This window comes from Oreochromis niloticus, linkage group LG3, assembly GCF_001858045.2.
Source record: "Oreochromis niloticus isolate F11D_XX linkage group LG3, O_niloticus_UMD_NMBU, whole genome shotgun sequence".
NCBI classification, from domain to species: Eukaryota; Metazoa; Chordata; class Actinopteri; order Cichliformes; family Cichlidae; genus Oreochromis; species Oreochromis niloticus.
Genome location: NC_031967.2, coordinates 77,414,936 through 77,432,692, shown reverse-complemented (window position 1 = coordinate 77,432,692; position 17,757 = coordinate 77,414,936).

Here is a 17,757-nt window from a genome sequence, read left to right as displayed (position 1 = left end):
TTCACGGCGTCGATGAATAAAGAAGACGCCCAGCCGTCCAGCTCGTCGGCATGTCGCTGCTCCTCCGGGGGTCTGTAGTAGTCCGGGGTGTCGGGTACTATTGTGCCCTCAGCCGCAGAACTTCCCTCCTCCTCGGTGTGGCGCAGGGGTGCAGAGTCCATCCTTCTCTCTGCTTTTGAGCTAAACAAAAAAAGGCTCGAAGGAATGAGACGGCGGTCTTCTTTTTAAAATAACAGAAGGGGGTGTGATCTGGAAGTGGGTTGATCTTAGAGAGCGGGTGGGAGTGGCAGCGATTTTCAAAAACCGTAGAGTCGGCCACGGCATCTCTCCGTGGAAACAGCAGCTCATAATTAAACCCAGGTATTTGGAATTTTAGGGGGGGTGCAATGGAAACCAGGGCATTTTTATTAATTAATTGATTGACTGGGAATTAAAAATAATACAATAAAGACAACACACTAGTTCTCATGAATTCTGTATTAGGTTATTTTCATGTAGGATTAAATTGACAGCTTGTAAAGGTGAAGCGACAAGGTCCATCCTACCTGTGTCAGAAAAGAGCCAAAGTTAGAGCTGCTTACATTTAATCATTTGTCGGTAACCTATGTGAAAAGAGAATTTGTAAAAGTAGTCACCTGTCCCGGTTGCTTCTTGCAGGATGTGGAAGCGGCTCAATCACCTGCTTAAGAGCTCCTGGAGCAGACCAGCGTGCCGGGTTAGGGGAGTATGGTTAGATAGTAACGGTTGAAGCATATGTTATTGATTTGTTTATAGTACGTATTTTGGAAATATGTATATGCTTGTTACGTGCTCTAATGTTATTGTACGTTAATGCTTTCATTTTGATTAGTTAACACCCCTACTCGGGCTAGTCCGGATGCTCACCCGAATAGGTAGAGTATAAAAGGAAGCCATTTTGGGGTTTTTTAGTGGGTTGTGCTGTTAATACGTGCCTTCTTTAATAAAGTGCCAGTCTCGCGTCATATTATTGGAAGGAACCTATGACCACCGGTCAAAACTGACAGGTTGTGATCTCGGCGAAGAGGTAGATACGCAGAGACAACATGAGTATGAGAGGGCGTGGCTTGAAGAAATGAGACTGGGTATAATACTTCAGAACATAAAAATACAATGCAAGAACATAACTTTAAAAATGGTGTTTTTGGGGGGATGTGAAATAAATAAAAAACCTCGCAGCCTCAAAACAGAAGCTGTATCCAAACAGCCTTTAATAAATCCCAAACTTTACATGAATACATACATAACAAGAATTACAACGTCTTCAGCATCTACAGTGAGGTCACTCACACACACACACACACACACACACACAAAAAGTAGAAAAAACTGATTTCATTACACTAGTTGAGCAATGTAAAATCATGCGGTCACTCAACTAATCTTAAAGGCTCATAAAAGAAACAAGTTTATGTTAAATGTCTGTCAAAACTAAAAACAAAACTACGATAAAATAAAAAAGGAAACACAAATTGTCCTTGCTTTTTCCAAAAACTGTGAAAATGGTTGTCAAGAGCCCCATACCCTTTGTCGTAATGATAACGAGTGAAAATTTGTAAAATAAGAGTTCATCTGTACAAAACAGGCAGACACACTACTGCGATCATTCTGCCTCTACACAGCCATCTCCTCAAAATCTGTTTTACTCTCAACTTCGTGCAACAACGCGTCGGGTGCGCCTTGCTTTGACCCCACAACAGAGGCTATAATGTTTTCTAGGTGAGGATTTCCCTTCGCTTCCTCCTCAACTCTTTCCAACACCTCCCCATACCCATCTTTCTTCAGATTATCCACAAAGTTTTCAAATATAGTGAGCAGAGGAAAGGCGTACTCAATCACATTCTCGCTAAGGTTCGGAAACCCGTAGAAAAACCCGCCGCTGTGCAGACCAAACACTCGTCCCTCAGCATCGAAAACCGGGGAGCCGGAAGAGCCGTGGTACATGAGAGTGTTGTAGGTGACGTAGATATTTTCATACGGGTCGTTTTTGATCTGCTGATTCATTTCACAAAGACTGCAAAATTCCTCGCAGTCTTCTAAATTGTCATTATTCTCTCGCCTCTCTTTCTCCACGACCCACGTAGGACTCATTTTTTTCACTCCTCCTCCCGGGTGTCCGACGACACAGGCCTCGCCGTCTGAAGGTACAGGCCCAAATCTCTTAAGGAGCCCCGGCGGTACTTTCTCTGTTTCCAGCTTAAGTATGACATAATCTAACTTATCGTCGCCGATGAACACCTTAGCGCCGAGGTTGTTCCTGTCTGACTCTTGGTCTTCAAAGTTAAAGACCACGGTAACGTTTACAAATTCACGCCAGTTAGGTGTGTTTGATTTAACCCAGTAGTCGAATAAGCGGGCGTTGGTCAAGACAAAGTTGTCAAATAGCACAAAGCCTGTGCCTTGCTTTATGAAGGAACCGGATATGAGACAAACTGACTCGCTCAATTCGAGCAGCAACATAACACTGCGAATTTCAGTAAAAGGCTGCCGGCTCTTTCCAAAGCACTCCTTCCTGTACTTCAGTGCTTCCAGAAAAGAGTTTTTAGGGAATCTACTCTCCATCCATCGTTTCAGACGCGGATACTGCTGACAAAGTAGATCGTAAACCTCCTTACGGTCAATGCCGCTGCCCGTTTCTTTGATTGCCGTTGTTAGACTCAATTCGTTCTGCCGTGCTACATCTAAGACCGATGTCATTCCGCCGCTGCGCTTTGCATTATTTGATGCGTGTGGAGGTTTCTGCTGCCCTGGGACGGATACATCCGTATCTGCTCCCTGTGGAAAACATATCTGGAATTTCTTATTGTCCAGACAATCGATTATGTCTGTGCACTCAGTCTTATGTTCGTCGTCGATGTTAACCAGCTCAAAGTAGCCCAGGTCATCGGCGAAGCGACCGTCTCTTTTCAGAGCCTCGGCCGCAGTTATTCCCTTCTCCCCGTAAACACAAAGATACTCGAACTGTTTTAAAGCGTCATTTTTAAAAAACTTTCTCTTTTTTGGCATTTAGTCCTCCCTTTGTACCGATGTAAAAGACAGAATAGCAATCTCTCGCCTTAACCATCTTCTTATTTTTACTGCAAGGCCTCCGTGCAAGCTTGAACATGTTGCGTGTGCCCTCTGAACTGGATTTCAGTCTGAACTGATGTCCGTGTTGGTCCTGCAGAGAATCAGAGTTGGAAAAGTTGTTAATGTAGCAAAAACCAAAATGTATTGCATTTTGTTCATAATCTCTTTAAAGTCATGAACGTTTTTTTATCGCTTTCACTGGAGTGGGTCTGCACAGTTACAAAAACTGATTTACATTTATCCTTTCTTACTTTTATCGGACATCATCCGATCTCATTCATACACATTTAAGAAATAACGTGGAAAATATCCTTTTGTTTGCATTTGGAGACTCGGCATTTGAACCGTCCCAAATATCTGGACCAGGGAACCAACTCCTCAAACCGGCTAAACTAACCTGTTTTTGAACCATATAAGCATGAGCCCTGGAATCTCGGTTTAGCACTACCCATTACTTTTCTTATGTCTACTATACAGGAGTTGCTGCTCACAGTTGCACTAATGTGTCTGTCAGCTGTCCCAAATGGAATGTCAGGCCGCACTCACGCCGGACACCTCCTTGACCTTATTTCCACGAGCCCTCGACTCAGCTGCAAAGTGCTTACGGGGTCAGTTTCATCAGAATTATCTGCCATCATTCAGACATAAGTTGAGCAACGGTTTAACCAATTTTCCATCAAAGGGATTAAACAGAACATAGGATGTAAGTTAAGGAAATATAAGTTTGACTATGGAGCCTTCAGCGTTCACAATAATGGGTTGCATTTCTCTCAGTCAACGACTGTTTAGGGGGTAAAAGCGGCTAATAGTTAGTGGGCTCTGTGGGTTGTTGTTTGTTAATCACACTAGGAGTGAACAAAAGCAGAAAAAAAAAAACCTCTGTAAAGATGCAGACTGTGAAAGTCTGGTTTATACCATAAATCTTACCAGCTGTAGCTGGGTTTTTTTGTGTTTTAAGTTATAAGCACGTGTCAAGACTTCTGTCTCCCATTGCTGATGTGATCCTCCTTTTTTGTTCCCTATTAATGATCTACGGTGATTTGTCCCCATAAAATAGTAAGGCTTTAATGAAATCATTGTGATACAGAGATTTGGATTCTTGTGCATGCTTTGGATAAAAAAGTAATTTTGTCTACACTGAATGTAGTTTACCGACTGCTCCTCAGTCCAAACTGACTTTATGGTTCATACGTGTCAACTCGGGGAACTCTTGCCGTGACCTCCGCTCTGTGAGCACACACACACACACACACACACACACACACACACACACACACACAGATCAGAGGCTTGCAGCAGCTCTTGGATTTTCACTCTCTGTCGGATTTCGGAAGAACGGTCACATAAATTTCATTACAAATTTTTTACTTTTGTGTCTTTAAATCCTTTCTCGTTCAAATTGTTTATTCACATAGTAAAGAAGTAGCTCAATAAGTAGGAACGGCGATAGTTTAAAGACATTTTCTACAATAATTTCATGTTAAAAAACAAATCAGTAAATTCACAAATGATGGACTGTTTTCAGAGGTACGCTTCATGTACCGATTAACATACACTTAAAAGATGTACATTAGGCTGCACACTGATTATGTCACTACAGATTTTGCTCAAGAGTCTGTTTAAGCTAAAAACTTGAAATATATACATCTGTATATTTTAACATAGATAAAATGTTTTTGGAGTCACAATTTAAACACTGTTTGAATAATCAAAGAGATATTTATAAAGGACAGGCTTACCGTGAGCAGAGAAACTCGCTGTTTTGTCTCTTTTGCATGAGACACACCAGAAAAGCTCTGTGCGGATAGCAAAGTCTGCGCTGTGGGAGTGTCTGGACCCTCCACGCCACACAACCTCGCACTGGTCCCCAGGGGCACGGCAAACTTGTAAGCCCTAGTTCCGGCTCCCGAAAAATATGCTCGAGTTGTTCTTGTGTCCAACAAAAATGAGTTCTAATATGTTTTATTTTTAATGTTACTGCGTTAGCACAATTTAAAATCAAAAAATGATTAGTCTCCTAAATGAATGGCATCTTGTTAGACCGGGGACGGGGACTTAAAAAAACTAATACATTGTTTTACATCTTGTGCACACTTCAATGAAACCTGAAAAGTGGGACACACAATATGGAGATGATGATGACTCGGCATTTGTTAGGGAGGAGGAATTCCCATTCATGTACTCTGCAATGTGCATTGTGTCCTTGTAACATGTTTTACTTTTTTTCTAAATAAATAGCTGTGAAAAAACCCTTCAAAGTTGAGGTAAGTATTCACCATGTTTTTTATTATTAGGGTCAAATTTCTCTTTGTGTCAAAAATTAAGCCAACATCCAAGTGTCAAAGGTCGGTTCTAAAAAACAAGTCAGTCCCTGAAGCTTATTTGTGCCACAGATGCTAATTCACTGACTGTGTGAAAGGAATGTTTTGAGACCTGTCTGATCTTAAAAAACTAACTTTGTTGTTACATTACAGCAATATTGGGGAAAGTTTTAATGGCTGATCATGGAGCAGGATGAAGGTCAAAGGGAAACTCCCTGCCACGCTTCCAGTTATGCTTCCATCCGGCGTAGTCATCCGACCGGTCCGTGCTATATCGCCCCTCCTGACCCGGAGTGGTATATCGTGTTGTAGAAAAGTTTGTTCGATTCGCTCTCTCTCTCTCTCTTACCAAAATAATAAATTCTCTGGGGGTTTTCTTCTCATACGTTTATGGTACGAGATGGAGGAAGCGTCCCGATCTCTCGGAGGTAATGAACCGACGGAACTTATTCAAGTTCTCAATATGTGCGCTGTGCTTTTTTTCACTAAGGGTTATTTTACACGTACATTGAGTTGAGGCCAATATGAAATTATTTGCTAGATTACAAGCATTAAGAAATACTAATATTGATTAGAGAGGGGTTGTTGACTCCTCCTTGACCCGCGGTGTGTGTAAAACAAGACCATTTTCTTTTTAGGGATTCCGTCTATTTTCTGCTAATGAGAAAACCTGATGTAAAAGGAGCTCAAAAAAATGAAGAAAAACTCTTTACTTTGGTCTGAGAAGGAGTGGCTGCACAAAACCAAAATACCTCATCCGAGGGTGTTTTAATTGTAAAAGTAAGTATCCCAAGTATTCACTAAGGGATATTCATTTTTTACACGAATGAGGTGGGCGGCCTGTAGGTTACAAGCGGATAGAAAGTTCTTCTTTTCATTACAAGCGCCTGCCTCCACCCCACTCTATAAAAATGCAATTTGTTGCTAGGCAGATAATCTTAAAGGTTCTTTATTGCGTCTGTCATATAAGAAAGTAAAATACTATTGAAAGAAATGGTTCTCTACAGCCAATAGGAAGTCACTATTTTCTTTTCCCATTACAAGCGCTGGTGTAGCTTACCTCTACCCGGCACTATATATGTGTAAATATATATACATATATATATATATATATATATCTATATATGTAATCCGTTACTAGTCAGATAATCTTAAAGTTTTTTTATTTTATTGTGCCTGTAATATAAGAAAGTAAAATACATCCGCTATTGAAAAAGGAAATAGTTCTTTACTGAGAAAATTGTCATAATATTTAAACATTCAAACTATGAGTTTGTCTGTGGAAAACTAACTGTTGCTCTGTCTCTCTATACAGCACTGACTCAACAGCCGCGTCACCCTTCAGGAACCCCTCCCTCTCTGATCCCCAGATCTCTTCCCCGTCCAAGTACAGAGGAACGCAGGGCTGCAGAATGAAAGGATCCATATCTTGCGTTTGTGCATAGTGCGCCGCCCTCTCTGTTTTTATTCTCCTCCCTCCCCCCCCCTCCCTCTAAAAACTTTTTTTAATTTTTTTTCTCATGGTGCGATTATGGATCATATTACACACTTACTGTGGGGGAGGGGAGGGGTCATCAATCAGATTTTGACACAAGCCGCTGATGCAATTCGTCACGCTTAGGGATCAAATTACACACTTCCTGTGGGGGAGGGGGGATCAAATTACACACTTCCGGTGGGGGAGGGGAGGGGTCAAAAGGTCAAGGCTAGGGTCATCAATCAAATTGAGACATAAGCTGTAGTGTTATCTTTTTTAATGTGGTTGCTGGTTGTGTTTGTGAAAGCCCCAGATCACTAAAGGGTACCTCGGAAAATAGTAGACTTTCTTATACACAAGAGACCACTGGGAACATGTTCCCTCACAAAAAGTTGATTCAATACACGAATGGCCTGAGGATAAAAACTCCTCTTGAGCCTCTCTGTTTTTGTTCAGATGGTGCGGAACCTTCTGCCTGATTTCAGAAGCTGGAACAATGTTCCCTCACAAAAAGACTGCTTAAAATTTTGATTTGCCACATAATATAGCCTAATAATCAACATATCTACATGAGTTAGAACCAAGGTTATTATAGTTAACAAAAACTAAAGAAAAAACTAAAACTCAATGTGAAAAAAGTTAACTGAAATAAAAATAAAAAATGGATTTCTGAAAATAATGAAAACTAAAGTAAAATAAAAACATAAAGATTTTTTAACAGACTAAAACTAACACTGAAACTTAAAAAAACTAAACAACAAAAATTAAAGTGAAACAAGAAAAGCCACCCTGGAAATTGAATAAATAAGAAAAACTAATAAGAAAATCTATATTGACTCTGGTGAGATCACCCTCCCTTCACTCACACACTTCAGGTACTTTTTGTATGTAGACTCAGAGTCATTTTTCAGGCATTTTTTTAGTGCATGCAATTTGGGCTGTCCACAATGTGAGCATTCTGTCGGCATTCACACGTCATTTTGACCGAAATAAGTGGAATAAAAGAGGAAACAATGAAACTCACTGTTTGCAGAAGTAGCAGCAGGAAATTAGGCACACTTTGCTGAGACCACACTTAAGATAAGATAAGATAAGATAAGATAAGATAAGATAAGATAAGATAAGATAACCTTTATTAGTCCCACACGTGGGAAATTTGTTTTGTCACAGCAGGAAGTGGACAGTGCAAAAGTTATGAAGCAAAAATTAGAATAAAATAAAATAAGAATATAACCCCAAACTAAGAACACAACTGCAAGTGGACTGCTGTGCACCACATTGTACAAAAGGAAACTTCCACGTTGTCCTAAATGATTCTTTGCTGATTGAAAACTACTCTATCTACGACAGCAATCACAAAAAAAGGCAGGACTGTGTATGTAAATAAAAGAGAGAATAGAGAGAATATAAGATCTGCAAACCTCATTAACTCATATTTTATTCAATAGGACATAGAAGCCATATCAAATGTTTAAATTGAGAAACTGTGAGCTGAAGACGTTTGAACTGAGTGCTGATTACAAGGTGGATGCACCCTTTCCTCTTTTGACATACGTGTTTGCTAAAGATTTTTAAATTCAAATTCATCTGACGACAGAACAGTGTTCTAGTTTGAGTTAGTCTGTTTTAAATGACCCTTGACCCGAAGAAAACAAGAGTATTTCTGGATCATCTTCACATTTGGCTTCTCTGAATCTCTTGGTAATATTATTAGTCATATTCAGCGTATTTACAATTTAACATTGCAGAAAAATATTCTAAAATTTTTCCAAAATATTTTGTTTTTCCGTATTGCCAATGCCCTACCTTTCCTTACTTCTGAGAAAATCAGACCTGTTGCCAATTAACCTGAATAGATGCACCATCTTCCAGCTTTGTGTAAAATGGTCATAAGGGAAATGATGGGGCTAATCTATGGATGCACATGACCTGGAACATAAACGATATGATGCAGCTGTGACGGGCGGTCATCATCTGTTCTAGACGTTACACACATGTCAGACTGAAATGTGTGTATGGCATTCTTATAATAATATCTGAAACAGCATGAGGAAATATAAATACATGTCTTTTAGCTGCTAACACACTGAAAAAAACTGCAGCACTGTTTCAGCAAGTGTTCTCTAGAGCTGAACCCCAGTGGTTTGTGGTGTCTCAGGAAGTGACCTGGAAGATTTCCAGTGGGATTAGACCTGCCACCAAAAGACAACGTGATCACTTCCATTTTTTTTCGTGGTCCTGTTGTGCTGATTGTGTTGGTGCAACTGTCCCTTTAGCAGCCTCAAAATCAATGATTTTGTGAATAGTTTTGACACATACAGTGGAAGGAAGACGTGGAAGGTAGTGATGGTGAGATGAAGCCTCGTGATGAACTGAAGCTTTCCACCCAATTGGTCGACTCATGGTTCGAAGCATTGTGATGATTCATTTGCTCTACTGCGCCATCAAGTGGACAATTCAAGTGAAGCTCTGTGATCATAATGATGTGTAAACCTCTAAACTGAATAAATAAATTGTTTTCATGGTTATTTATCCGGAATATTGTCTCAGTATGTCTGATACAAAAGAGAAGGTGGAAACTATCAGGACAGAGTTTTGATATGATTGTGTAACTGTTAGCCTCAGACTGTCAGTCAATAGTATAATTCAGATCATCGATCAGTACATTTGCATATTTTTATAACTATAAAAAGAAAGCTGCCACTTTCGAGACTTTGTCTAATGTGTAAGCATCACAGCAGATGCCTTTGTGTCAAAGTAGCTGAGGCCAAAACAGAAAAACGATTTTATAAAAATATTCAGCGGTAGATCAAAACCGAAAGAAAACCATTAATCAACAAATGAACATTACCTGATGCTGCTGAATTGAAGCAGAGCAAATTACAGAGGTTTTTTTAGAGACACACCTTAGCGTTTTGAAATTTTGCATAATGTTAAAAAGTTTAAATTTGTTTAGTAGCCTATTGAACGGCAGAAATTAGGTTTTCTTTTCGGAAGTATTTAAAAGGGAAAAAACAGCGGCTGACAGCGCTGTAAACAACGGTAGTCGTATGTGTAACAAACAAGCGAATAATGCAGAAAACAGATTTTTAGACGGGAAACTGTTCTTGAAGTATACTCTCTCTCTGTGTGTGTGTGTGTGTGTGTGTGTGTGTGTGTGTGTGTGTGATTTTATCCTGGTGAAAGCAAAACAGCAAAAGAAAGAGAAAGAGTAGAGAAATAAAACCTGCAGCTTTAGAATCAGCGCAAAAAAGGCGTAAACATGAAGCACGGACCCGCCGACGGATCAGAATCAGTGAGCTGTCGGCTTTCAGCCCCGACTGTGTCCGTGCCGTTGGGAGAGAAAGCCGACATCTCACTGCTTCTGATCCGTCGGCTCCGCGCTTTGAGTTTACGCCTTTGTGCAGAATCGGTGTACCTGCTCTCATTTACTGTTTGGTGGTTGTTGAAATGTAGTAATATTAATATTAAAAATCGATTCAGGATTTTAATGAATCAATATCACGTTATCCAAGCTAGAATAGATTTTAATTGATAATCAAAACCCGCCCCTATAACTGTGTAATCATGCTTATGTACATCTGGATAATGACACAAATCATGACAGAAAGACATATTATAGGATCTGTAGTGTTGTTTATTTATATTATGGTGCTTATCATTTGTGATATTTATTACTGTGTGCATACTTTATTAGGAGAGATGAGATAAAAAAAAAATCTCTTCCTTGCTGGTTCCATCGAAGAAGAAATGTTTAAGTAACTATGTAGCACGTACGTAATCCAATTCCACAACACAGTGTGATGGAGAAATCAGCTGTGTTTTGCTGCCCATTTTATTTCGAATCTGGCGCGAACCAGCGAGCCAGTTCCTGAATCAGTCACGTGGTACGGACTGCCCGCGAGGCCTCGAACGTCACTGCATACGTATTCAAAGCAAGCCTCGATACGCGCTTCACAAAAACGCCCCCGAGATTACCCGACACACAATTCGACGCTTCGACACACAGGACACATCACTAGTGGAAGGAAGTAGGAAGTTTACACGTGGCCAAATACTCCCACCAATCTACATGCATCTGCTCTCAATCCTTTGTCTTTTGAGGCATCGTCTGTACATATATTGTCTTCAGAGTCTTAATAAAAGAAAAGTGTTGAACCTTGCTGCCCATTCCTCTTCTGCACAGTGTGAAGAGTCAAGTCAAGTCAAGTTGGCTTTATTGTCACTTCAACCATATACAGTTTGTACACAGTGAAGCGAAACAACGTTCCTCCAGGGCCAAGGTGCTACATGCAACATAAATAAATTTACAACATAAATTAACAGAAAAACACTAAACTAGCTAAGAGACAGGACAGACTGACCTAACATAAATTACAACATAAATTAACAAAAAAAAAACCAAAAACTAACTATCTAACTAAAACTAACTATCTAACTAGGTAGGTAGTGCAAAGGTAACAGTAAACATACTTGGTATGTAGGTAGTGTTGGACAGTAAACATAATAATATTGTGCAAAAAGAGCATTTACAGGTTGATGCTTTGAGGTATTTGAGTTGAGCTGAGTGATAGAGAGAGTGTGTGTGTGTGTGTGTGTGTGTGTGTGTGTGTATCAGTCCAGTCCCTTTTTGTTGAGGAGATGGATGGCTTGTGGAAAAAAGCTGTTGCACAGTCGGGATGTGTGTGCCCGAATGCTTCGGTACCTTTTTCCAGATGGCAGGAGTGAGAAGAGTGTGTGAGAGGGGTGTGTCCAATCAGCCACAATGCTGGTGGCTTTGCGAATGCAGCGTGTGTTGTAGATGTCCTTAATAGAGGGGAGAGAGACCCCGATGATCTTCTCTGCTGTTCCCACTATCCGCTGTAGAGTCTTGCGGTCCGATATGGCACAGTTCCCAAACCAGGAAGTGATACAGCTGCTCAGGATGCTCTCGATAGTTCCTCTATAGAAGGTGGTCAGGATCGGTGGTGGAAGCTGGGCCTTTCTCAGTCTTCTCAGAAAGAAGAGACGCTGTTGGGCTTTCTTGTGCAGGAAGCTGGTGTTGAGGGACCAGCCGAGGTCCTTCTCCAGGTGGACGCCCAGGAATTTGGTGCTGTCAACGATCTCCACAGAGGAGCCGTTGATGCTCAGCGGTGAATGGTCGCCTCGTGTCCTCCTAAAGTCGACAACCATCTCTTTTGTCTTGTCAACATTCAGAGACAGGTTGTTGTCTTTACACCAGTCCATTAGCCTCTGCACTTCCTCTCTGTACGCTGACTCGTCGTTCTTGCTAATGAGACTAATGAGCTAAAAGGGAAAGACAGTCCACCTGTGGTTAGGAAGAAATTTTTTTTTTAGCTTTTATACTTTTTTGTAATTGAACTTTGTATTCATGACTGAACATAAATAAAGAAAACCTTGTTGATTGTGTGGTTAGTGTACTTTTATTATAACTGTTGACTTGAATTTGGTTTCTGCTCATTTATCTGAACTGGTTCAGTTGTTTTCTACATATTTATATAGAACACTTAAGGCTCTTTATGTCATTAAAATGTTTAGAATTACAGAAAAAATGCTGGAAACTTTCCATCTGATGGGCAGTCCCAGCCAGTTTCAGTGAAATGGTTTAGCACAAACCCTCTCAGTACTGGAAATAATTAAACGGAATGCTAAGGTACTGAGCAGTTTGACTGTGGCAGTTAAAATGAGAGGCAGGAGTTAGCCACTGGCTAAAAATATTTAGAAATAACAGTTGAAGACCACAGACTGCCCCAAGCAGGGGCGGTCCTAGTCTGTTTGGTGCCCTGGGTGAACACTCCCTCCTCTCCTCGCAAATGGGCAATAGAAAGCCATTTGGTGCAATCCCCAAAATGCGCTGACATGATGTTGGGGCAGCATGGGTGCGAGCAACTTTTTTTTGCTGATGCCATGATGCTGCCCTGGGCAATGATCTATGTCGCCCATATCAAAAACCGTCACTGGCCCCAAGCAAATCAAACTATATCATCTTTTTGTATAAATCACTTTAAAACCACAGCTGACACAAAGTGTTGTACATTACAACTATGAAATACTAAAAATACACAATTAAAAAAGGTCAAATAACTAAAAACACAAAACAAAAAAGTCTCTGATCGAAAGGAAAAATGTGTTTTAAGACGTGTTTTAGAACCAAAGACCAGAAAATATATGGAGAAAATAAAGATTTTCCAGCTTAAAAAAATCTATTTTTACATACATTATCGAGCCATCTTCCTGTGAAGAACTGTCTGGTTAAAGCGGGTTACCCTGATAAAATAATAAACAAGTGATCATGTGGAGAAAGTGGAAAGGAAACTTGAGCTTGAAAAACAAAAATCATCTAAAAAATAACCATCGTAGTCATGCTCAGAGCCGTGACTCACGTATTTGATTTTGAATATAACGTCATAAATGCGTTTGTGCTTATTTTACAGGTTCTGTTCATAGTGAGCGGAGCCGAAGCTGAGAGGGAGGATGATGATCGCTGCTTGGACTGCATCACGCTGGACTCTGCTCTGCGTGTGTCTCGTCGGGGTTTGTGCGGCTGAAGGTGAGCTCACAATTTATTCACATGCACACTTGAGGAAAAACATTTATTTTATTTTCTGTGGGTTGGTCAAAGCGAGATCATTGAATGATTTTTTTTTCTAGATTTGACTTTTTTTCCCCTGTTACTCGACACAAATTTCACATCATTATTTCGTTTTTCCCGTAACCACTCTCATATGTACTGATTCGCGTACAAGTAGACAAAATCACTACTTTCCTCTTCTAAAGGGAGAAAAAAAGCTTTCCTTCATGGGCCAGTGGGCTCGGAGGTGGCGAGCATTTACACTACAGTTCGAGTCCCGCATGGCTGCAATACCTCTGCAATCACAGTTTGAAATGTGAAATATCACTTTTTCCACAGGTGAAAAATAAAAGAAGACAGAGAGAGAAATTGCCTACCAGTGATTTATGGCCCCCTGTCAAATGATTTATGACTTAGGAAGTAATAAAAATTAATGTCATCATAAAATCATAAAATTACGATATTTCATAACTTGGTAATAATCAATAATCATATGCCCAAAAAATATATGAACATGAAAATATGGCGATGGACTAGGATGATATAGTAGCCCGATTCCGCTGCAAAAAAAGTATCTATAACACAAAATTTCGAGATATTTTCTTGAAATTTTATTATTTATCTTATTAACTCGAAATTCCGAGTCTGTGTACTACATACACAGACTGTACTGTAGTTTTGCTCGGAGTGCTCAGGTTAACTGCACTGTAAAATGTAATTAGTTCCCAGAACTCAAAAAAATTATGGAAACTCGTTGCCTCAAAAAAATTGAGTAAAGCTTAGCTAAAAATGACTAAATTAGGACAACTTATACATTGCAAGTCTGCAGTATTAAGAATAACTTGATATCTCTGACTGTACAATTCTAATTGTTTACCTACTGACAAACATTTCAAGTTCAACTAAATGAAAAAACAATTTGTGGTAACCTGAATATGATTAAAAATAATTAACAACACTTTTTGTAATGATGTTAAAATCAGCCCAACTTTTATTTTCAAACACAACAAAGTATAACAGCCAACATACTGGACATATTCTGCTGAACAACAAACAATTATAATCTTACAATGAAACAAAGTCTCAGATTTAATTATTCTGAAAATAAGTTTAGGCCTACAACAAGTTTGTTTTGTACTTACATTACTTATATAATCAAAATAAAATATTTATTGTTCTGTCACAAGTGCAGTCTCTGATTTAAACAACACATTTGTTTTCCATTCCAACACATGAGCTGGAATGTTGTATTATTTTAAGGATGCTTGTTTCCAGTCCAGGCATCACTGCCTGAATGACTGTCATGGATCGAGGTGATCCAAATGTAGGTGCAGAAGAAAGTCTTTAACTTCCCTTAAGTACAGTGTCAGTGGATGTGGGTTGGAGATGCAATGAGCTTGAACCTGCAGGCGACCATCTTCACTGACCACACCATCTGTGACGGAGGACTCATCTCTCCTGTTGTCCTGCAAGCAAACAATCATATTTTTTGGAACATGAACTTAATTGCTTTCTTAAAACATTTTTTCTGCATTTGGTATAAAACAGACTCCAATTTAGACAATCTCAGGCTCCCTCCCCACCGGAGAGGTGACATTCAATGTCCCACTTGTCAGTCTGGATAGCCCTGACCACCGCCCAATAATACAATGTCATGAAAGCATCATTTTAAAAAAGGGCTATGCAAACATGGCCAATAACTTTCATTCTAATGATGTGCAAAATGATTTGGGCACAAAACAAATTTTGCTGTTAGAAAACTTGCAGTCTTCACTATATACAGTGTAGACCCTCTAAACTAAGTTTGGGGGATGTGATCTTTCAAGAAATGCAGACCAAACTGTTGTTGTTTGTTTACTTACACAGCATGTCTTGTAGAATTAACTGTGGTCACCAGCAACAGCACAGTGCAGTCATATCTCAAGTCTAATAACAGAAGACAGGAAAAGATCAGTAAAGAAACAACTTCCCCAAACCAAAGCACAAATAAAACAATAAGTAAAACAGGCTGATCTAAAGTATGATTAAAGTTCAGCCTGATTAATATAAAATGTCACTGACAGTTGCTAATATATTGGAAAACCAAAATACTTACTGATGTCTTTCTGTCCAACAGCAGGAGTGCTGGTCCCGATCGGCCTCAAAGACAGTAAGAAGCAAGCAGAGGGAGAAAAAACAGAACATTTTTCAGAAACTGATTTGATCCTTAATGGCTGTGCAATCATTGTAACATAGAGTTTGCTTATGTTGTTAAATAAAGGCTAGATTTGACATTAATAGATGCCACAGATGTTCTTAAGCTGCCACAAAGCATGAAAAAAATGGACGTCTCTGAAAACGTCGGAGCATTTTTGCAAATATATGATGTCTTGATAAATCGAGTAGATATTTGAAATTTACACAGCTACATTCTCGCCTGAAAATATCTTAAAAGTTTATTTTGTGACCCAGAAAAAGTAATAAGTTTTTCAGCGGCGCTCCTCCGCCATTGCCGCGCTTACAAGTAAGCACAGGCTCCGACAACCGTATGGACTCAAAATGTGGTCATAAATATTTTGTACTTGTCAATCAGGATTTGTATGTGTAAAAAGAATTTGTGTGTAAAAAAGATTTGCGTGCGCGTAAAAAAGATTTGTGTGTGGACTTAGCCAAAAAAAACCCCTGCAAGTTACTAGTACGAATTTTGACCCTATTTTTCTTCCTTTCATCTGATTGGTCAATGTCATGTAAATCACAAATGTAACAATCCAATCAGAGAACAGATGGGTTTGGCTGTCGGAGTTGCACTTTTTAGAACTGCAGGTCCTTGAAGGGTAATACAGTTTGAAGCTGGAGGATCTCTATATAAATATCCGATAGCAGCTAGGTCCCCTTACTTTCAGCAGCTGTTGAAAGGATAAAGTTGTGGTATGTCAGTGGTTAGAAATACCATTATTACTTTAGGATTAGTTTAACACAAATTCAGGGCTGACCAGGGACCATTGCTGCGAGTCACAGTGCGCAGCATAAAAGTCCTTTCACATCGGATGCAGGATGTGCTGCTAATGCTAACTAAAAGCAAAGGATCCAGAATTTGTTGCGCTGGCTGCTGAGCTCTGTGGGTTTTTGCAGCAGCTCTACCTGTACTAGATGCACCTGCTCCTTGTCGTTTCTATCTCTGACTTTATGTCCTCTACAAGAGTTTTTTTTTTTTTTTGCTAGTTCTTCAAATGTTCAATAAAAACATGTATGCTAATTCATAACGAAGAAAGCTTTGTAATGAAGACTGTCATTTCCAAAACACTTTTTTAAAAGTGTTTTGGAAAACAAGATTTTAAACCTGGTGCTAAACTAAGAGAAGCCACAAAATCAGTTTGAATAAGAGTAAACATTTACTCACCAAGTCAGTGTATCAGGTAAAGATCCACAGCAATGACAACAATAATATCTTGAGCTGACGCTTCTCCAGGTTTGCTCAACATATTCCATAACAAATGCGGACTGATCCGTGCTAGGGAGGAGGACGGTAGTGACGTGGCATTTTCAAACCATATCTTTCATCCTTCCGCACTGAGAAGCAAAACTTCCAGCTTACTTAGTTTTTCTAAGTTAAGACAACTCAAATAAATTCAGTTTATCAGCGTTTTTCATAAAAAGTACTGGTAACTTATTTAAATTGAGTTCTAAGAACAAATTGAAAAAAATTGAGTTCAGCCTATTTAATATTTTTAATTAAACACAATATTACATTTTACAGTGTGTTAATTTCCCTCTAACTGCTAGTGGAGACATTCCTGCACTATACAGTTTCAGATCTGTGAGCTGCAACTGTGGTTTTTTGTGCTAGAGCGTTGTACTCTTTTTCAGGCAAGACGGTTACATCCTCTCCTGTGTCAGTTTTGAGTCAACAGTCTACATTGTTAACTTTTATTTTAGTCATCCACGCATCCTCAGTTCTATCTGATGCTACTTCCCTCTCTTCAATGTCTCCCACTGCCCCAGACCTGCACACTCTTGCATAGTGACCTTGCTTTTTACACTTATTGCAGAATACCTCTTTGGCTGGGCACAGGTTTTTGCTGTGAGAGGGTGTCTTTCCACATCGGTTGCATTGTCTTATGCCCCGTTTCACATTCCCCTCTGTGTTTTGTGGCTCCACCTTTCTTGGTTTGAAGTGTTTTATTCTTGCTTTAATGATGACCACGTTACATGGATTTTCCTGCTTGAAGTTGTTTTTAAGAAGATCCTGCTGCTTCTTAACAAGCTCACTTTGGCGAATCCGTATCCCTGCTTTTTCTAACGTGAGCTCTGCGTCCATTTTC